The sequence below is a fragment of the Polypterus senegalus genome, chromosome 8 (genome assembly GCF_016835505.1).
Source record: "Polypterus senegalus isolate Bchr_013 chromosome 8, ASM1683550v1, whole genome shotgun sequence".
NCBI classification, from domain to species: Eukaryota; Metazoa; Chordata; class Cladistia; order Polypteriformes; family Polypteridae; genus Polypterus; species Polypterus senegalus.
The window spans coordinates 138,517,500-138,541,120 of NC_053161.1; the positions used below are offsets into that span (position 1 = coordinate 138,517,500).

Here is a 23,621-nt window from a genome sequence, read left to right on the forward strand (position 1 = left end):
TGGTGTGGCCATGGGTAAGAAGACTGAGAGCAATGAGTCTTCGTCTTTTATTCACTTTAGTGAGTAATGCAGAATAAGAGTACCTAAGGTCCTTATTTGTGGCATATAATCAAAAAAGCAGGTCACTGTGTCAGTTTTAGATTTTTCATATTTTTCCTCCTTTTTGCGTTTGTATAGTTTGTGCATGTTGAGGTTGCACGAATTGTACTTTTCCAGTAATAACCAATCTAAAGAACCGAATGCTGTGTACATTATTATTTTTTAATTAAAAATTTTAATCAAAATATTGGAAGGCTATAGAATCTCCACACATACAATGGCCATGGTTGGAATTGAACCAAGGTGTTTGGTGGTGTGAAGCAGCAGCACTAATTGGTGCCCCACTAAGTATCAGTATCATTTCTAACATGGAATTAAATATTAGAAGGAATTACCACAGAATGCAAGTTGTGACCTCACGGATGTGCCAGCTAGGAAGCCTGAAATAAAATGAACAGCTCAAAGTTTGATTTTTTTTTTTTTTTTCTACCACTTTTCAGTGCCTTCTAAATAGCAGCCAGACAGACTGTGCAGACTCTCAGGGCCGCTGGTTTCGAAATCTGGCCCCGGGCATTTTGGAATGTGATGTCTAGGTGCGACTGGTGGGCCAGTGTGAGCTTGGCCTCCAGCTGAGTCGGGTAAAAATAGAAAGCTGATGTGCACTCGTGACCTTAATGGGACTGACTTTCTTAAATAGTTTTAAGAGATTCTTGTGTAATGAAGCATTGGGTTCTAAATAAATGTAAGTAGCTTTGTTGCTTTTTTTTTTATGTGTGTTTACTCAGTTCATTTTATTTTCTTTTTACTCGAGTAGTAAACTTTAAGCTAACAGAGCTGTAACTTTTATTTTTATGCTGTTCAGGGTTAGATTAACCAATGAATGGAGGAATTGTCATCCTATTGTCCTAGTACTGTTAATTGTCACCTTTCCCGGCACTAGCATTTAATCACTATTTAACACACAGAATTAATACATACTTGGCAGATTTGTCATCTGCTTAGCGGTGCACCACAACAAAGTAATAGGAACAGTATGCAGAAAACCGCCAAAAATGCATTTATCAAATTAAAATACCATTTCCCTGTTGCTATCTCATTACTTGATGTACTACTTGCCAGGTATTTTGTCACCTGAACGCCCCCATTGTTTTTCCACAATTTCACCACTAGAGGTGCTGTTTCTCCAAAACATCTAACCTGTGATGGGGTTGTTTTCTCTCTCACTGCTTTATCACTAAAGCCACAGTTTGTGTTGCCAAACTGAACTGGGTATGCAGGTTAGAAAATGGGTGGATGAATTGATTTTGTACAGTTGTTTCACCAGCAAAGGTACTTGTTTCCATTTGCCAGCTCACTAGTGGTTTTCTAGAGAAGGGGCAGTTTTCCCTTTGACCGTTATTTTAGAGGCGCTGTTTCTCTGCTTTCCTAAAGCCAGTTGCTTTCCACTTTTGTTTTGCTATTTTTCACCCTCACTACAATAGGCACTAATTCTCTTATGCTGTCTCATCTATGGAAGCACTGGCAACCTCTGACATCCACTGCAAGAGACACTGGCTCACATCTGCTAACTTGCCAACAGAATTGCTACATTACCATTCTACAAAAAAAGAATCACAAGATTAAAACATATGAAATTTTGAAAGTATGACCGTCCTGTCTTGTCGTTCAGTTAAATAGCTGAATTGCCCCCTGTCTTTTCGAGATGGCTTAGATCAAGTTCTGTGCATCTTCTGTCCAATTCCAAGTCTCCACTATTTCCAATTTCCATAATCCTTTGTGTGAATATTAAGTTTAAGCAAAGACTGAACATGTTATGCAACAGTTACAGTAATAAGATTAATACCTGTTTTGTATGACAATTTGTTTTTTTTACTGCTTTCTGCTGAACTGCGAGTATTTCACACACACACCCTTGCACCTTCTATTGCTAGTGTGTCCAGCTGTCCTGAAATCCTCCTGGTTGCCACTGTAAGTGGGACTTGACTTGATTCTGTGCTTAGGTTACAAATATGAGCTAATGGCTCAATATTCTAGTAGTAGGCTACTGTGGTATGATTGCTTTCACTTTTGGTACGAAGGTGTTTTGTTCATTTCACAGGCCTGAATATTGACCTCTTCGTCTTCAGTATTTTCAAAACTGGCAAAGCCAACATGGAAAATTTGTGTTAACTGACAACTGCTTTTTTTATTGAGCTGTGTGGAGCTGCTTGATTTGGTTAGAGTTGATGTCATCACCCCTATGGCTCCTAGTCCACCCCTTGGATTGACGCCAAGTTACTTTAAGACAGTTGATCTGCATCTACCCCTGTAGGCAGGTCCTCCAACTTGCTGGGAGAATCCATGCATGTTCCCCTCCTCATTACCCCATTTTCTGCAAGTGGTATTCTTACTTTATGGACGCCAGCATGCCTCCAAAACCATGTGTTTTAGTGCCACCTGGGCACAGCTATGGTGTTTGGATACATTGGTAAGTATCTGCCTGTCCTAGGTTTTGAGTGTGCATGCCCTTCTCTTCTTGAATAATGTAGCATCTCCTTTCTCCTCAATTCCTACCCCATGTGTTTCTGCACCTGTGCTCCCGAGTATAATCATCCATTCTTTAAGCCACGCCTACATCTCTTAGGACTATAGCAACCGTTCAAGACATACCACTGCTACTACTAACAGCTCAACTGTCTGGGAAAGATTTGGCAACATACATTGATGTGCCTATGACATTCAGAGAAGTGGACTGTATAAAAAATATTATCTTAAGTTTTGAATATTTTTTATTTTACTATATAAAAATCATTTCACTGATGACCTAACATGGGCTCAACAAATCTTGGCATTCATCAAGAAAGCACACCAGTGCTTTTACCTTCTGGGATATCTAAACTAAATGTCTTCATTCATGCTCACCAGTGTCTACAAATGCATGGCGGAGTCCATCTCCACTGGCTGTCTAACATCTACCTTAGGATCACAAATCACTTCAGAGGCTAATGAAGCTGAAGTGATTTTGGGATATTACTGGCACACAGTCTTCTATTCAGGACATATAATGCACTCTGCATTAGAAAGGCTAACTGCATTATTAAAGTCTTCAGCCATCCTGCACAGTCCCTTTTCACACTCTTCTATTCTGGCAAATGGAACTTGGCCATTAGTACTCCTCCCAGGTGATGAAGGGAGGTTTATTCTTAAGTGTACTCCACAGCCACTCATTAATGACTAGGGCATACCTAATGTGTGTTTTTATGTATTATTGGCTTATGTTGTGTTTATTGTATGATGTTGCATTGTTTGTATTGGTACTGTACCACTGTCAATAGTTTGTGGGAGACCTGCATGAAGGAATCTTGTGCCATGTGAATGACATTTCCACACTGCTCATTAGTTTGCCAGATATTTTTAAGTATAATTCAGTTAATGCTAACCAGACATACTGTAGTGCCTTTTGTCTTGAAAAATTCTTAATGTGTCTAACATCAATGAACCCGCCTTAAAATGGAATACATCGGCCTACAGGAATCAACTTAAAAAGAATTTAAGGGTTTACATGGAAATAATGTTCTCATCATCTAAGCAATTACAAAGGCAAATGAAATATTGGGTTTTATCGTCCCTTAAGTTATATTCTACAGTTCTTACATTATGCTTTCGCTATATAATGCACAGCTCTAATCACCATTTTATAAGAAAGCCATAACATAACATGAAGCTGGGCAGAGGAGCGCAACCAAAGGGCATGTCCTACTGTGAAAGGCTCGGAGAATTAAACCTGCTTAATCTCAAGACTGTGTGGGGACCTAATCCAGGTCTTCCGATTTTTTTCAAAGGCATTGATAAAATAGAGTGGTGTACAGAAGCATTTAATCCCCTTGAAGATCATCATAATTGCATGACAAAAGGTTTGCACACACATTTATCCGTTTGGTATTTTTAATGTGAACTCTTATGCTGTAACAATATATTTCTAAAGTTAAAATAAACATTTTACTATAGATATGAAAACACTAACTGTTGAATTTTTCTTCAGTTAAATAAGTATTTAAACCTCTGTAACAAACTACCGAGACAGGTAGTTGAAGCAGAAACCTTGGCAAACTTTAAGAAGCATCTGGATGAGATTTTAGGACAGATTAGTGATTAACTAAGTAAACAAGTTGATGGACTGAATAGTCTCCTTTTTGTTTTTCAAATTACTTATGTTTTTATGTAAAATTAGGCATGCACATGCACTTAGAAGAAATCATCCAACTGAAGCGAAGAATGTTTGGGCCTGGCCAGTACTTGGATGGGAGATCAACCAGGAAAAAGCTTGAGTTGCTGCTGAAAGAGGTGTTGGCGAGGTGATCAGGATTTGCATATCCCGTGACCTGAATGTGGATCCCATTTCCCCAGTGCAGTGACGAGGACACTGTATTGTAAATATGGCGGCGTCCTTTAGATGAGACGCAACACTGAGGTTCTGGCTATCTGTGGTCATAAACAGATCCCTGGGCGTCCTTTATAAAGAGTAGGGTGTATCCTGATGTCCTGGCTAGATTGCCCACCTTGGTCTGGTCATTCTGGCCACCTAATCATCCCCTGTAACTAATTGGCTATCTATCTATCACCTTTTCTCCACCTAAGAACTAATGTGTGGTGAATGTACTGGTGCTATAATAGCTGCCTTCATATCATCCAGGTGGATACTGCATATTAGTGGTGTTTGAAATGGCTCCACTCTCGCTTTGTAAAGCTCTTTGAGTAGCAGGAAGAGCGCTATACAGATGTAAGGAATTATTATTTTATAATCTGGAATTTAGGTGCTAGGCGCAACTACTTAGCAATCGTGTGTAGTTTGACAGATGAGAGGAGACCATTCAACCCATCCAGCTGGATGTTTTGATAAAAGTTACTGTAAGTTGTCCCAATATCTCATCCAGATATGTTTTAAAAGCTGTAGGGCCTTCTACTTCAGCTCCATGACTAGCTAGTTTATTTCAGTTTCTCATGATTCTTTTTGTATTAAGAAGTGCTTTCTCTCATAAATCTTAAAATTAATTTTCTCTTAATTTCCACCAGTGGCCTCAGGTACATGATTCACTGTTTAATTGAGAAAGAGCAGATGGATGCATTTTATCAAAGTCTTTGAGAATTTTGAATACCTGGATTAGACCCCCACAAAGCTTTCTCTCTTTTTAATTCTCTTAGTCTACCAGAGTAGGACATGCCCTTCAGCCCAGTGATGCATTTGATTGCTCATCACTGTTCAGACTCCATTGATCTTGGAGCACGATAACCAGAACTGCATTCAGTACTCCAGATGCAGTCATTGTACAGTGTCAGTATGACATTCGTGACTTCTATTCAACCCAACCTAAAATTTCATTTTGCCATTTCTATTGCCTCTGCATATTACCTAGATCATGAGAATATTTCATTACTATTAGTCCCTAAATCCTTTTCAGAGGTTGCATCCTGTAAGTGGGTATTGACCATCTGACAGTGCTGTCCCATTGTACTGTGCATATCAGGAATAACTGCTGATGTCTTAATGGTATAATATTTGGGGATGGGTAGTTGTTTGCGTTTTTTATATATAATATACACACATACACAGGCCCAGGGACACACCAAATACATATATATAAAAATTCTGCTTCTTCTGTGATTGATTGATTGCCCTGTAATCCTTTCAAGATTATGGTGGTCCACAGGAGCTTTATAAAGCTGTACTGGAAACTCATTACTGTTGCATTCACACGGCTAGATTACAGGCATAAATCATAGTATACTAGAGGAACAGAAGCAGCAGATACGCTTCTCTGCCTGCCGCACAAAGCCCATCATGTCTTTGTCAGCTATTAGAAAGCCTACCGCTGGGCTTGCATGTCATAAAATGCAGTGCAGGCGTTGGTCGTCTTTTCAAAAAATAAATGCCTTCATCCTGGGCTGGTTTCTGGTTTGAAGGGATTAGGATCTGATCTGCCTTTTTCTTTATGATGTGGAGTGCTGGGGCTTAGGCAGCTCATTGTCAGGAGGGTGGTCTACTTGGGCTTTGCATGTGGCGTTTTGCTCAGGCTTGAGTAGGAGTACATTTTGCGTGGAGCCTGCATGTTTCTCCCGAGGTTTTTTTGGTTAGGTTTTGGGTGTGTGTGGATGATTGACATGTAGAACTGGCTCGATCCTTTCCTTTCACCTGGCACTCCTGGGATTGCCCAGTGCTACAGATAGAGGTGGACAAGGGAAGAACCTTAGAACAAAAGCTTTTTGAACAAGTGGAGACTGTTCAGTCCATTTAGATGATATGACTAGTTGCTTTTTTATGAACCATCAAGGTATCCTCTTCAGCTATAAAACTAAGTGGTTTGTTTCAGATTCCTGTGCAAGTTTGTGTAAGGTGCTTTCTGTATTCCATTTTAAGTGCACGTCCATTGTTGTCCCTGAGCAGTAATTTTGCTATTTGAAGAATTCTACTTGGATAAACTTTACCCATGGATAATTTTGAAAACATGGACTTGTTCCCCAGGTAGTATTGTAAAGACATTCAGCTACCTTAGACTGTTGGACACATCCATATGTCCAATAATCTATTTGTAATAGGGTAGCTGGATATACAGCTACTGACCATTTAATTTGGTCTCCAGCTGTCTTTTCTGTAATTTAAACTTCTCAATTACTATAATCATTTGTGAAGACAATGGCATTAAAATGGGAAGAAGAGAACCAGTATGTGCAATTAGGAAAGAAAAATGGGAAGGTGTATTATAAGAATGATGAGGAGTTCCATTTCTGCAGGCCTCATTCTATCTCCAGCAGCAGTCCTGCTGGGGTTTTCATTCAGGACATCTCCCTGGGTGAACAGTCTAACAGACTGCCTGTCATTGGAGGAGAGTAATAAAAAGAGTTGACAGAGGCAGCAGTTTAACACACAGGCTATAGATGGTCAAAAATAAATCGTGGAGTACATAAGTGTTGTCCAAAGAGGCATTTCAGAATGCACAATTCTTTATATCTTGCACCTGATGAGGAATGACAGTCAATAACCCAAACAAGTTCCAAGCAAATCAGTGAAAAGCAAGAATTTGTGGTTGAAATGTGCATAGACGGACACTAAGGAATGAGAAAAACCTGACCCAGACTAGTAAATCCTCACTTTTGATATTTCTTGCTTAATGGAAAAACCAAGATGTGACAAGGAACCCCATGAACACATGGATCTCTCTAGCAAGTTGGTGGTAATTTTAATGAGTGATGTATTTTTGTGTCTTATATTGGATACCTTGAACATTGCAGATTTGACTTTTCAGTTTTTGCATAATATTTAAACGTGAAGAGATCATCAATATGCGAAAAGAGAACAGGCCCAGGGACACACTAAATACATACTGGAAGTATTACAGCTCTTGACATGTCTGGGAACCTCTGGGTATTCCCAGGAGGAGTGGGAGGAAGTTGCAAAGGATTGAGTGACTTGGCTATTTTTGCCTCACTAAAAATAATTAACTGGACTGACTAAATGAAGATGATGATGATATTGATGAATATATCTGATTAGTGGTTCTGATCATGGGCATCCCTTAATGGCAGCATTGTACCCATCTATGAATGAGCTTTGTCGGCAAAATAAAGCTATAAAACTCCTGGAGTGCTCTTGAGTTACAGAATGGTGGTTTCACTTTACTGCATTTACCTCCTGCCTGCTCACAGACCAATCTGTGAGGTGAGATAGAAGAAGCTATTTGGAGAAAATATTCACAGCTATGAGACCTTTTGAAGCCTATGTGAGACAACAAGACTGTACACAGTTTGGATACCTCCTCAAGTCTGTGTCCTGATGAAATGAAGCTGTTTTGAGGCCAAATGTGGTATGACGTCACTGTCTGGTTTGGTTACCTAATAAAGTTACGATTTGTTGTATGCTGTAATGGAGAGAGGAAGAGGACATCATAGTTTCTATCTAATAGTTGATGTTCTTTTAGGACTATATCAATGTGCACAAAATGTTCTTCCCAGAGTAGCCATTTGTTTGGGTTCAAGTGCACCAGTGGTATAACAGAGATGAGAGATAAACCTTCTCTCGGTGTTATTATTCATTAAATAAACTTTATATTTCTTTTTATAGAGTAGTTTCTTATTGTTAAACTCTGTCCAAGGCAAACATCTGCATTTATAATGTGATTAAACAGATCGCAGGAAAACTTTCAATTAAAACACAAAAATACAGAACTTAATTTACATGAATAAATTTTCAAATTCTTGCATAAACAAATACCCTTTGCACCTGTAGGCACAATTTTTATAATGTTAATAAAAATGTTACAATTCGTAATAACAGGTACTAATAATGAAACTCCAAACACACTGCAGATAGAAAGAAATAATTTCTCGGGTGCCATAACCATTAGAAACAGGCAAGCCAGAGTAACTGACTTAAGTCAAGTGGCCGCCCACCACCTCCTTCTGTTTCCTGCGTTCTACTATGGTGCAGGCCCTGATTTTTAGTGGAATACAAGAAAGGCTTAAGAACAAAAAATTACTGTAGGGTAGGATAATCACATGAAAGAAAAAAAAAATCATGTCCCACCAACAATCCTCTGTAAAAATCTTATGTATTACAAGAAGAGAAGTGAGCCTCTAATCCCCTCCCCATCAACTGCTGACACCGATATGTGCAAGGTGGAAGTGATCTGTCAGAATTGATTTTACGATGCTGTTAAGTGCACTAATCACAGTTTATCTTGTGGGGTAATAAAAAGTGGCGGTGGCAACATGGGTGAGTGTATTTGGAAAGAGAATGGGTTTTGAATGTTGTCATAAGTTAAGCCAAATGATTCTGTCTGAAAGAAGTATAGATTGCCTGTGTTTGACACACTTGGAGGATGTGTCCTTCCTGTGCTACAACAACAACAACAACAACATTTATTTATATAGCACATTTTCATACAAACAGTAGCTCAAAGTGCTTTACATATTAAAGAATAGAAAAATGAGAGACACAATTATAAAACAAAATAAATCAACATTAATTAACATCGAATAAGGGTAAGGTTCAATGGACAGCGCTTTGATTTTGCCATTCGTCAAGCCTGAACTTTCAACTTCAGGCCTTCTGGGGACAAAATGGATGGTACTGTACTTCTCATATGTATAGTTAACATCCCAATCCATCCATTTTCTGAACCCATTTGCACGAGTGCATGACTGAAGGATGCCAAGATGGAGTCTGTTCCAGCAGCATTGAACATAAAGCAGGTTCCAGTTCTGCACAGGTTGAAAGTGCATCATACAGCACTAAAACTCCCATACTCAGTTATGGTGTAATTAAGTCACACTTGGGACAGATGAGATCAGGTTTGGGATATTGGAGGAAAAACCCACAGGAAAAACCTCATGTGTTTTTTTTTAGTTTAATACGGTGGCTTTTTTTTTTTTTTTCTTTCATCTATTTCCCTTTACTATTCTATTTGGGTAGGTAAAAAGGGCACTGGAGATCCTTTCACTATTTAACCCGTCTTTGAAAATAGATGGATAAAAGGCTGTAATGGTGTCTTTTCTATCTGCCTCTCTCTCTGTGACTTGGTACCTGGCACTCTGTCTATCCATCTAATATGACACTTATCCAGTTTATTGAAGTGCCTTTATATGTATAATGTGGTGGCTATATATCTATATTTGCATTATTTAGTTTATTTTCTATTTTTCTATCATATGATATAGTGCCTCTCACTATAGATGTGTGCATGTGTATGTATATCTGTATAATATTTTCATCAGGTATGTGTATTCAAAGCAACTGATTTATTTAGCTCATCTTTTTGCTTACTAACCTGTTTATCCAGTGTTGGGTTACAGTAGGACAGACGCTTATCTCAGTGGCATTGGGTTCAAGGTCAAAATCAGTGAGCACTTAAAGAAGTCCATCACAAGGGCACACTGCTGCCCATGCACAGACCAAAAATCCATATAAGAAAATTTATATACTATCTGTGTGTGTTTTCGTTATCTTTCATTTTATATAGTGTCCATTCTACATCTAGATATTTAGAAGCAGTGGTGCCTCCTTACCTCTTGGCTTTAAGTTCTCTGTGTTCTGCTGATATACACATCACAACAGGATGATTTCTTAAGAGTATCGGGGAGAGAGACAAGAGAGTGCAAGGGCTCTGGTGACAGGCGTGCCTGCTCCTCCCTGTTGTCAGGTGACCTCATGCCCGTACTCCGCTGATGGGTGGAGCAGCAGAAAGAATTAGTAGCTGAGGCAAAACCAGCTCCCAGTGAAAGTAAAGAGCAGTGCTTAGAGGGCAGCTTCCCTCTCATCTAGAGCATATGTTCCTCTGCCCACTTCTCTGGCGTCCCTGCTAATTATAGCACGCCTGCTGTGTGCCTCTGATAATAAAAGGGCTGGCTTTGGTTTTATGTTTATTTTATGAATTTATGTAGTGAAAGAAAGTATTCCTTAAATGATGTTAGGAAAACTTGCTGACCGTGGTGTAAATGGATTTATGAGACATACGAGGGTTTTCGTCCATAAGAGAAAGGAAAAGTGTTTTAATGTCCATTTATGGATCAACCTTTTCTGAAATTAATTTTTTCTTTACATTAGTCGTAAAGTATACAGTATTATTAGCCAGGCAGTGCCTATAAAGGGTATAATGAAAAACTTAATGGGAGCGTTTAGTTTTGTTAACAGATTATTAGCATGTTAGATGCTCTTGTTTTAGCATGGGATTGTTTAAACTTCAAAAGAAAATGTACATATGTACAATAACATTAGTTCATCCAAATTTAAAATCATAACTGATTGGTTTTTTTTTTTTTTTTGTAAGTTACACAGTTGAATTTGTTTCAGCCTGGGATCAGGGTCTAATGCTGAGTGAATTAAATCCAGCTTCTTAGTGATGCTTACTGCAGTATTCTGCACTTCTTGCAATTTGCATGTATTTTTCTTAAAAGCTTATCATTAGTTGCTTCATTTGCTTGGGGGTTTTGACCTTGAAAGGGACTATATAATTAAAAATGATATACATAATTGATTAACAGAAGTTAAAATGACTTTGAATAGTGTCCTTTTATCATCCACTTTTAAAATGTAGTCATATTTGTGCTGCTAAATAATTTGTGCCTTGTGGCTCAACCATTTTTAGAATGAAAATGAGTGAATGGTGATTTTTAATATTCACTTAAACATACAATTCAGCTCAATCTGGCATTAAATTTGTTAAATCGCTTTTGGTCCTGATGGCACAGTCTGACTGTTTTCTTGTATTTGCTGCATCTGTAATCCCATTACAAGTCACTGGTGGGCAGTTTAGCCTAATGATTTGTTACCCATTGCAGTCCAGGCTGCTTATCTATCTGTATTTCCCTTTCTGGATTGCTCCTTGCTTGAACCAAAGGACTACCCATGCAATTGATAGATGGATTGTGTTTACATCTAGCTGATCGACGGGAAACTTAAAAATAAATAAACAGATGAAAGTGCATATAAAAATGCATATTTCCTGCTATCAAGACATTTCTACTTACTGAGACCTTAACATGTTGGTCTTCTCCTGGCCTGTTGCTTGAGTGGCTGATTACTTCACATAGTATGTGACCCTGAGCAAGTCGCTTATTGTGCCTGTGCTGTAACTGTATAATATGGAAATAATTGTTCTGCACTTGTAACCCATGCAGGGGTGTTCACCGTTGGAAGATGTCCTCGTCAGTGAAATCCGGCAAGTAATAATTAGGCTTTGTATTCAGACATGGAGGAGCATAGGGAGGGGCAAGCGGGGGTATTCCCAAAAGAAGTAGTCTTGATGAGGAGAGAAGCGAGCCACCTTTTATTAAATAAAAGACTCCAAACAGATATGTAAATTGGAAATTTAGCTTCCCTTTGCCCACAGCTGGGTGCTGCCTGACTGCTGGGGGTTGGGATTGGGCGTCATGCAGAAAACTACTGCCTTGTGCTTCTTTATCTCTGCAGGAAGACAATTGCCTGCAGTGCAAGAACAAAGAAATGTCATACAGTGTGATAGGTGAGATTTCAGGCATGACAGAGCAGCAAAGTGGAAAGAGAGAGGGTGCTGAGCAGCACGGAGACGGCTGTGGGGGCATTCAATTTGCCAAATGATGCGGTTCTCACTGTTTTATTTGTTTAACCATTACCAGTGGAGGCCACCCCCGGTTTACCTCAAGTGTTCAGAAATTCAAGCAAGAGAACAATGCCACCTAGCCTTCCATTTATTTCTCAATTTCACTCAATTTTCCTTGCCCCTTATACGTAGCTAAAAAGAAAAACCTAAAATAAATAGCTATTCTCACCCTTGGCTGAGTATCTTTGGGGGAAGCGAAGTGGGGCACAGCGTGAGGTGCTAGAGAACCTGCAAGAACTCTGCGTCACATCAGTCTGATTCATTGACTAGTGTCACATTTCTCAGCTACATACACCATTTTAATTTTAATTTTTTTTCTTTATAGCATCGCAAGCTGTTAAAGCCTGCATTCTGATTAGCTCTCTATCCACAGGAGTAAAACTGGAAAGCATCCTACTGCAATTATTTTCCAATAGAAAAGTTAGTGTCATAAGTCAAAGTGAAAAGTGCATTGAAATAGAGAGAGAGAGGCGGCATATTGGTGTTTACACTATAATTGTATTTTTTGTGTATAGACCGTATTATTTGTGAGGGGTGAACACAATGTTTTGAACTTCAATAGATATTTGATGGTGTTTGATTTTGGAAGTGGTGGAAAATTAACTCCAGTGTACAAAAAATATTAGAGTTGCATGGTTCTGGCATTTGTGGTTCTTGTTTTAGGACCATGCGTTTGTGGACTTGGAAAAAGACTTATGATATAGTACCCCCATGCTATCTTGTGGAAGGTGTTACAGGAAAATGGGGTTTTGGGATCACTACTGCATGCCATTTTGGTCACCATGTTTATGGAGCAAGAGTTGTGTTTATTTACTTAGCACTAAATCAAGACCATTCTCTGTGTATTCTGGACTCTACCACAAGTGCGTCTCGTCTCCTCTGTTGTTCATTTCATGTACAGGATAACAACCACAACCGAGGAAAGTGGAAAGAAGATGAGGACGATGAAGATGTATTTATATACCGTATTGATATATAATGAGTACTATATGGATGCCATGGACTGGTTTCAACTTTTATCCAATGCTGTTGGGATAGATTCCCCATCATTTTACATTTTTAGATTTGTTTGTTTCTCTATCACTTTTAGACCAGTGCTTCTTGCTGATGACATTGTGTTTGTGTAGAAAACCTGAAAAGAGAAAGTGGAGAGGAAGTTGGAATAATAATGGAGGGTTGAAGATACATTAGAAGAAGTAGACAGAATATATGAAGAATAGTGGTGGTCAGGATTCAGAAGTTAGCCTGCAGGGAGAGCTATTAAAAAGAGTGGATACATTTAAATGTCTAGTGTCAGTGGTTTCCCGACATGCAAAACCAGATGCAGAGGTAACCCATAGAGTGCAGTGTGGATGGAACAATTTGAAGTTATCCGGAGTATTGTGTGATCAAAAAATGAAGGCAAAGGTTAAAGTTAAGGTTTTTAAGACAGTGGTAAGACCAGCAGTAATACATGGAGTGGAGACATGGGCAGTAAAGGAAGTACAGGAGAGGAAATTGGATGTGGGACATATGAGAATGTTGAGACAGACATATGGAGTTACAAAAAAGGACAGAATAAGAAATGAGATGAAGGTACAACAAAAATGGGAGGGAAAGTAAAGGAAACTAGGCTGAAATGGTATGGGCATGGAATTACATGGGAAGAGAAAGCGTTAGAGGCCGAAGTGGAGGTGGATGGAAGTAAAAAAGATGATCGGAAGGAAAAGGGCTTGACTGGCGAAGATGTGCAGGACTGAGCTGTATGGAGAAGGCTGATCAAGCACATCGCCCCAATATAGTAGACTGAAAAGATTTCCCCATCATTACTGTATGTTTTGGATTAACTGGTTTACAAAGTAAATAGACATTTGAATCCATTTATATACGGTTTGGATGTCTATGGTCCTGCCTTTTGGGATTGGACAGGACAGGATATACAGGTATATACACACAAACACACACAGACACACACACACATACTTGCATGTATATATGAATGTATATACCAGAACAATGTGTTATATACACCCAAAGTTCATTATTCATATCAAAACCTTCATATTCTGAATCTGCATACAAAAAAAATGTAAAAAGCGCATGTGCATTGGCATACCTTTTTAAATTGTCCACTCCTTTAGAAAAAAAGAAATGCTTAAGTGTTGTGCTTTTCATAGTTCAGTGTTATATTTGCCTTATTTATTAAGTGAAAATTGTTTTACAACGGAAGTTAATGAGAAGAGTGTAACTGACCCTCCAACATCCCCTCCTCTCACAAAGTTCAGTTTTTCAGTCAGTAAGTAGCTGTTCTTTTAAAAGTTTGTTTTGCTAGGCATTATATTCCTTCATTATGAATTTTTTAACACAGTACTTGCCCATTCTAGTGTAGCAGGAAATGTAATTGGTTTTTGAATGTGAATAAAATCATTGTGCTTACTTCTGTACAGGAACTAAATCTTCACACCATTAAGTCTATGAAGTATTAAACAAGCGGATCATTAGAGCTGTAGATACTTTATATTGTGCAGGACTGTAATATTTGTGTTTTGCTTTGTGTTGACATTTTATTAACCTGGTCAATAACCAGCTCCCAATGGGTAATACAGGCAAAATGAAAACTAGATTATAGTTTTCAGTTCGTTGCTGTTGACACGTACACATCAGATTTTGGACTTTGGTATTCGATGAGCTATTCTTATTGCTATAGCATTATATGCAACATTTTGCAGATTGTAAAAGTTATGAAATAAGAATCTTGGCTGAGCACAAGTATTTCACATGAGCGTTTATTTGGGTGTGCATAATAGTCTGAGGAACGGGATTTATGGGAAAGCACTGGACAGAGTGCTTTCCAGTCGATATTCAGACACGCAAGGATACTAAGGAATGGTGCACATAGAGCCAGAAAGACAACATATTTTAAAATGTATTCTATTATTAAAATGGCTTCTCTGTGTGGGTTTGTGTGTGTTTACGCATGCTAAAGAGAAGCGGTCGGATCATCTGCTGGCTTGCTGCTGCTGGCGAGCTGCATGTTCTGCTTGTCTCTTGTCGTTGTTTTAAGAGCTAGGAGCACATGAAGTGTGTCTGCCAAAAGCATTCCAACAACTGCTAGGTTAGATGTCCGTGAACTTGTTTAAAACGTTGTCTCGCTGCTTAGTCTCATGTGACGTTAAAGTGTCTCTCACGGGACATCAGATTGTCTTCCGAGAAGATCACGTCTCGTCTCTCTCCCTCCCAAGATTTTTTTTTTATTATTATTTATTTATTTATTTCATGGTAAGCATCTGTAACAGTAAAGGTGTTGGTTAACAAGACCATTGTGTTAGAATGGAGACTTGGAAGGAAGGCTTAGTCTTGTCAAGGCCATGCTATTAGTTCATTGCTTCTGTTCCGGTGACAGATTGATATTTTTTAGTGAAGTGTTCTTCCTTGAGATGTGTGCCTCTGGTGTGCAGCTCAAGGCTCGTCACAAAGACCATCTCCTTCTTTTTGTTTTGTTTTGTTTTTTATTAGAGCTCTCCAGCTCCTTCTGATACCCAGCAGTGATGCACAGGCTGCTGAAATTTGTACATGATTCTAATATCAGTTATTTACGGGCCACACATTTCACATTTCTATTCTTTCCTGGTGTGAGATGAAGAACCAGGTTAACTTTTGTGCAACAGCCACTGTTTTTTTGTCTTTAGAAATCAATTATGAAGAATTAAGGAAGGAAGAATGATTGATTGCACTGCCAGATCATTTTGGAAGTGTCCTTTACATGGTGTACAAGTTTTATTTGCTCATTGGAGTGTTCTATAGTGGTGAAGTGCTTATACTTGTAATAACTAATTTACCATATTTATATTTACTATTTGCAGTTATTTAAGTGCATTTACACTGCATTTTAGAGCATTAGTGCATTACATTGTGATTTTCCTTTAAGGATATGGGTTAAATTGGTTGAGAGTTTAGAATAAGTGAAGAGATTTCCCAGAAGGAGCAAAGAAAGCGAGAAAGAGAAGATCTTTAGGGTCAGGTAGGGTCCGTTACTAGAAAGAATGTAATCTGCAACCAAATTACAAAATAAAAACCTTGAATTTGAAGTCAAGAACCAAAAAACGAATAGCAAATCCTTTTAAATGAGATTGACTGACTGGTCTAGCATGAGAAAACTAATTTGTCTGAATTGCAATAGCAGACACTTTCTTAACATACAGCTGACACTTGTAAAGATGATGTTCATAATATCTCACACATGTACACATTTACTCTCTAGCAATTCACTGTGTTATAGCAAAGCACTGGAAAAGGTGACAATTGATGACGTCAACAGCAAGTAACTAAACAGTGGGGGAGAAAAGAAGTAAATTTAAAAAATAGAAATGTTAAAAATAAAACATACGCAAACCCTCTTAACACAGTCGTATGAGTCCCAGTGCCCATCATTAAAAGCACTAAGCTGTGGCAAGAAACAGCATTGGAAAGGGAACTGGTACATCGCATGGCACACTCGCTCAAACACACACACATACCATACTGAAACAGGACCATCTAACCTAAGACATGGGGAGAACTACAAACTCCACACAGACAGTAATCCGACACAGGAGTTAAACTCTGAAAATGTGAGGTGGCGTTATTATTCAATGTGCTGCAATGCGGTTCTTAAAATATATTTGTAGACTTGTGTTCATTTATTTAAATGTGTTCATTTCCTAAAATTCATTTTAATATTTACTTACTACTTTATATATACCATAGTTTTATTATGTTTTCTTATGTATTATTACAATATATGTATGCTTACAGGAGTTTGAGTGCTTAACACTGATACAGAATGCATCTAGAGTCCTAGGTTTGAATGATGACCTCCTCTCTGTGTATTGTTTTTCCTGTCTCAATGTGAAATTGGATTTTCAGATTTTCCAATTTCCCTGTTCCCTCTGCCTTTCAAGTCAGGTATGTTGTTAAATGTAAACTGGCCTAATATGTCAATTTGTATGCGCCAAGAAGTGCACTGTCCTCTTTCCATCCATGCCTGTTGGTAAAGGCACTGGTTCTGTAAAACTTAAAATCGGTATTAAATGGGTTCAGTAAATGAATGGATGGATATTTAAACCTGGACATTTTGTGTCCCTGTCATTTATATATTTAGAAATTTTTTAAAAAGCAAAAACATGCATGGTTTTTGTTTTTTAATTAATATATAAGCTACAAAAACAAACTCTATTAAATAAGTCTATTCAGTGTTTTGACATGTTTAGTCACTTCTGTTATTTAGCACAGTATTTCATTTAATCTGTGATTTTTATTTACTTCATCTGATTACTTATATATATATAAATAGTAAAATATGGGCCAAGTTAACTCACTCACTTGCTCATCAACAAATATATTGTTTTCTGTTTGGCTAAAAAGGATGGTATATTTAGGCCAGTAGGTGTAAAACATCATAGAAAGTGTAAATACTCCAATATCCCAAAAATGTCTTGAAAAGTTAAATTGAAATTTTTTGATATCATAGAAAAAACAAAATTACCCAACATGTTGTTGTTTTAGTTTTATTTATTTATTTTATAAATTAGTCGTTAATAATGTTCAGATGTGGATCTAACCTCAGACATTCTGGGTGCATGCGCAGGGGCCTCTGTCGAATTCTCGAGTTGAAATGACAAAGGGGGACACTCGGTGAAATAGTTGAGTATTCGTGATTTAGGATGACCAAGGGCCACCTCACCTTATCTTCCCTATTAGTTGATATAATGTGGATACTTGACCATTTCATCAATCTGCATTAAATGACCTGGCGTCCACTCGCTGAATCACTAAAACTATGATCAATATTCTGTTAAGAAGCTAAATCGCCCAAAAGCTTGTAGGGGTCTGTATCTGGCCTTGATAATCCTCATTCTAATTCACTGTTTTCTCATTTTGCCATAGCACTGGCAGCAATTTTATGGAGAAATGGGATGTGCTGGTTTATTCAAATGAAGGCCACCTGCAGAAGCGAAGCAAAATGATTGAAAGTCCGGTAAAGCTCAAAGAACACATGTTTAGCAAATGCTTGCCAGGTGCTGTGAGCATAGTCAATTTTATTGCGACCGATTCAGTAAGAAAGTTATTTAATATATATATATATATATATATATTACCCACCCACTCCCATCAGCTTCTCTGCAATGTTGTACAAATGCTGAACCGGGAGCAACAGTTTCCTAATCTTGACAATCTGCTCCAGACTATTTCATCAGCGCTTACAAAATTTAAGTAAGAGCATCGATAAAAGTGGCATGCCATCAAAGGTAGCAACTGCTAGGTTTTTTTTGGTTTTTTTTTCTCAGCTACTTTGGCATAATAACTTCTTTGTCTTGCTGGATTACAGCATTTATCTTAGTGCAGTTTTTATCAACCTCAATTGTCTTCTTGCCAAGTTTTATATTTTTACGTTCCTTGACGATCCAGAAACAGCATTTGAGGAGCAAAGGATTTTTCTCCTTATGTGAATCAACCATGATTAAAAGAGCAGAGAGATGCGGGCCCCCTGGGTGAAACAAATGCAGTTAAAAACATGGAAGAATATCACGCAGCATTGTCTATCACTTTGGCGGACTGGGGGGTGCGTCATATGTGATAATAAATCTGAGATAAACTGATTGCACTTTTATTTTATTTTTCAGTGCACAGGCTTGCATTTTTTGAAAAATGCAACAATGTTGTCCACCTGCCTGTCGTCCTTAAGTTTGTAATACCAATCATCGATCAGCGTTAAGCTATTTTTAAACTTAAACACAAATAGGAAATAAAAAAATAAATTGCAAAGCAACCGATGGAGCCAAGCCATAATTAAACAAAATGACGCGCGATTTTTGTCAGAGTTTTTTATTCCAAATCACTGACTACTGACATGGTACTAATTTTGTGCTTTGAGGCTAATGGAGTGTCGATTTTTATACGTTTTTAGCGTTAAATTAATCAACTTTAAATAATCTTTGTAACAAACTGAATACTGCTATTGGCAGTGTCCTTTTAATATGGAGTTCTGTTTCAATCTGATTCACACTAACACTACTAAGGATCGGTTTAAAAAAAAAAAAAAATTGTACTGAAAAGAATTTAGTTAGTTACACAGTACTTCTGATTAGCTAAAGGCACTATAACTGATGCCAACTGACTTTTTTCCGGGTAAAGCCAGTTAACACATCATCTAGTATTGTATATGGTATTTAAATTTTTTTTCATTGACGGCTGACAACTACTTGTTGTGTTACCTTATACTTTAAGTATCGTTTCTGTGTCAGTTGAAGTATCTCTTTGGTGTGGGAGGCAAAACAGGAAAAGTGAAAGGGGAGTGACTTCCTCAGTGTGACTGTAGGCGTGTCCAAGGTGGAGTCAAGGTGACATCAGGGGAGGTACGGCGTGGCAAAATTTGGGCAGAAGAGCTATAGGAGTCCACGCTGTGGAGGTCCTTTGTTTCAAGAAAAAACAGAACAAATGGAGTGGTGGTGACTGTGGGACTATTTTCATATTTTTTCTCTTTTAGTCAGTGTTCTACTGTTAAAACATTCAACAACTGTTAGAGCGCTAGTAAGGCTCCTCACTCCATCGCAATTTCTCTCTTTTTTTTTTTTAATTTATTTATTTATTTTTCGCACATGTAGCTCAATGCAACCTAAAGCTGTGAGATTTCACCTTTTTGGTTCAGTTTGGTACAGAGTGTAAACTGTGCAATCTGTGCAGTAGAGACTTGGCAGTCTCTCTGTCAACTGCTCTTTATCATGTGTTAAACCCATGGCAAATTCTGATTCACAAGAATATTGGAACAATAAAGCCAGAGCCAAAAAAAAAGGAAATTTACAAAACTGTATTACTACCAAGTTTGCATTGACAAAAAGCATAAAGGTTTGTATGCAAAATGTAGTATTAAAATGACAATAGTGATATTGTAATCTTTACTCCTTTTTTTTTTTTTTGGAAAAAGAGAATTTTTTACCCCACGCCTTTAATTTCTGGAAGGTATATGCTACAATTGTATCTATGTAGTTTCAAAACTATATCTTTTGCTTCAGTATGTCTCCTTTTTAACAGGAAAAAAGTGTGTCTGCCGTGTATACATTGTATGCTTTCTAGATTTATTTATCATCTTCATATTTTATTTTTTTATTGATTTTTTTAATCCTTTAATTGCTGTATACAATTTCTTGTATTAGGAATTTGTCAGTTTTACTTAATTACTCTCCAGAGTTTTTTTTTGGCTGGTCAGAGCACAGGGTGAGCTATTTGTACAGTGCCCCTGGGGCAGTTACAGGTTAAGGGCCTTGCTCAAGGGCCCAATGGAGTAGCATTCGTTCTGTCGCTGCTCGCATTCGATCTGGTAATTTTCAAGTTACCAGCCTAAATCCTTTAGCCACCAAGCCCCCCCCCACTGCCTTTATATTTATAGTGCCCCCCCTTTTACTTTTTTATACTATGTAATTATTGTACAGCCTGTTAGACTGATACATGGAAATGTGACGTGTATAATAAGAATAAATTGAACTGAATGTATTTAACAGCTTTGGGGAGCCGTTGGAGAAGAAAAGACATTAAAACATGCAGAAGACTGCAGGTGGGGTGGGGATTTAAGGAAAGAATAAAAGAAAACTGAAGTGCTTCATTTACTTGCAGACCAGCAATCTGAAGACATATCTACCAGGGCTAAACTGACTGCTCTTGATCACGATGCTTAGCACCGCTTCACAACAGAATGCCCAAACCCCCGTTTCCATCTTTATACCAACTTCCCACACATAGCAGATTTTGGTTCTACTCCGATCAGGTGTCACTAATATGCCAAATTACTATAATCTCATAGGTAGTTATAATAGGATTTTGGAACGTACAAATCCCATTGATTCATTCTCTTTCCAAACTCAATTGTTCCAATGACTGAGCAGAACTGGCATCTGACTTCGCTGCATAAGGCGCAAGGCAAGAAGCAACATTGTACCTTGCAGTAGTCCTCTAGTCTAAACCGCAGTTGTCAGTCATATAAAGCTACATGTTGTAGGGAAATGAGTGAAAAACAGAGGAGCCAGAGAGACAAAAGCAGAGGGAATGTTGTACCATGCCACAATAACACAGCATCACCTGAAGCTGTGCAGGGGAAAGTAACCAGGTGCATCCCAGGACTTCAGGACATGTCCTACTCGAATAGACTTGAAGAATTAAACCTGTTTAGTCATAGACTAACATAATCCAGGTCTTCAAACTTCTCAAAGGTTTAAATAAAGCAGATCCAATATATTTCTTTCTAACTAAATGGTGAATTGTGTACTCAAGGACATCACTGAAAATTTAGGAGAAGAGCTTGTAAGACTGAAGACAGGAAACGCTTGTTTTACACAAAGTGTTGTGGGAATCTGGAACAAACTACTGAGACATGCAATTAAAGCAGAAACCTTGACAACCTTTAAGAAGAATCTGGATGAGATATTGGGCCAGTTTAGCTGTTAGCTAAACAAATGGGCTTGAATGGTTTCCAGTCATCTTGTCAAATTTCTTATGTTATTATATAAGAGAGGGTTGAACAGTCTTTTGCTAAATGGAAGCCCAAACTGCAACTTAACTGTGCTACCTAAAATATTTTAGAACAAGTGTCATGGTGCATGTCCAGTGGTTACTCATGTACATATACTGTATCTGGACATTGACGACTATTTTGCATGTTTCTTGAACATGCATGCATTTCATTTTACACTGTAAAGAGGACAAAAATTATAAAGTATGTTGAACTTTAGGTTTTTCTGTTTTATGTAAACCATTCATTGTCAAGTGGAAAATCTTTTACTATTACATCACTACTGACTACAGTAACAACAAAAAGCAACAAAAAGATTATACAAATAAAAAAATCAAACAATGTTTAATGACAGAAAAAAGATTGAACTAATTTAAACTAGGAGGCTTTGCTCCCTGCTCGCTTCGCTTGCCAACCCCCCGGCCTGCGCTACATTCCAGCCACTTTGCGTCCCTGCTGCTCGCGTATGTGGATTTCACTTTCACCAAACAACAAATCTTTTAATTCTCACGGATACGCCTCTTCATTGGGAGGTAACACCACTTTTCCCTGATGACAAAACAAATTAGACAATCCACAAGTCTCCGACTTAGTTTAAATCCGAACAATATATTGGATCCCTTTTCACTGTTTTGTTATTTCATTTTCATTATCTCTAACCTGCTCTGCATGTGTATTGTGCCAACGGTTTTGAATTGTTTACGACATTCTACTTTGTCATCTACTCTCTTATTTCTGGATCCGGGTGTGGTTAAATCGTGGTTAAGTCTCGTGTCGCGAGACGTGAAATTATAAGTCATGTCTTGTCCCAGGCTAAACAGTCTTGTCTCATCCCAGAATTTTTTTATGTAACGGAGAGATGTAACCATTACTAATAAGTACCAAACCCAAGATGTATATGAATAGAAAATTCTTAATATGAATGTTGTTAATATACTGTAATTTTTGTCTTGGTATACTGTATGTACTGAGTAAAATGCCAGAGTATATCCTGTGAATTACAAGTTTGCACAGAGGTACAGTTCTATGCATCATAAGATGGTGTAGCACCAAAAGTAAACTTCTTATGGGGAGAGAACAGTTTCCTGTGAATTGCCATGGACAAGTCTGAAATGCCTCAGTATGCAGTTTTTTAAGCCATTGATATTTTATAGTGGATGCTGGAAGGCATTAGGAGAGTAGATATGAGGGAAAAACTGAATCAGCTTTCCTGCACAGGTTATACAAAAGGTGGCAGTTACTTGTGACCGAATGCGACTCCAAGAAAATGTGGGAAATGCTGCCATGGGATCAACAGACTATAAGGCTGAAAAACAAAATGCTTCTTCAGAAAACAAAAGAGTTGTTAATTAAGATGTGCTACTAATCCAATTAGCCAGGAGCAAGTTGTGTAAAGTCATTCAGATAGTGCTCATCACAAAAGTTATATACTAGGTGAGGCTTCTCTTTCCTCTTAGGTATTTTTGAAAGAGCTATAGATACGTTCTATTTTAACAGGGAACTTTCGACATTACAATTTGTCTTTCCGAAGCAGCTTGGAGTGGTTTTTGGACTGAAAAGCACTACAGTATTTGAAGTACCGTAGACTGAAGATGTCTTGATTTAATCAGATATCAAAGTATATATCTAGGCAGCTGGATGAACAGAATGTAGGTACTTTACTCTTGTACAGTATGGGTATTATTTGCAGTGTCATTATGCTCCCTACCAGCAAGTATTCACTGTACAAAACACATTTTGATGCAGAAAGCAACAGGTTTTTCATTGTACTGCATGCAGTACAGGGAGAGCTGTTTGTAGCTGCATGAATAAAATCCAGCAGGTCCATGGAGATACCTTACATCAAGACATATGACAGCATGAGTTATGTGTTTCAGTTCCCCAAAGACACTGACCCCACAGATATCTTCTCACCACTAGGAACGAGTGTTCACAGTGCAGTAAGTAATGAT

General features: G+C 38.0%; 1 protein-coding gene across 1 annotated transcript in view; it reads left to right on the forward strand.

Moving 5' to 3' along the window:
- The window catches only part of chst11 (carbohydrate (chondroitin 4) sulfotransferase 11), a 261,706-nt gene that overhangs the window by 59,989 nt on the left and 178,096 nt on the right, over positions 1 to 23,621 (forward strand).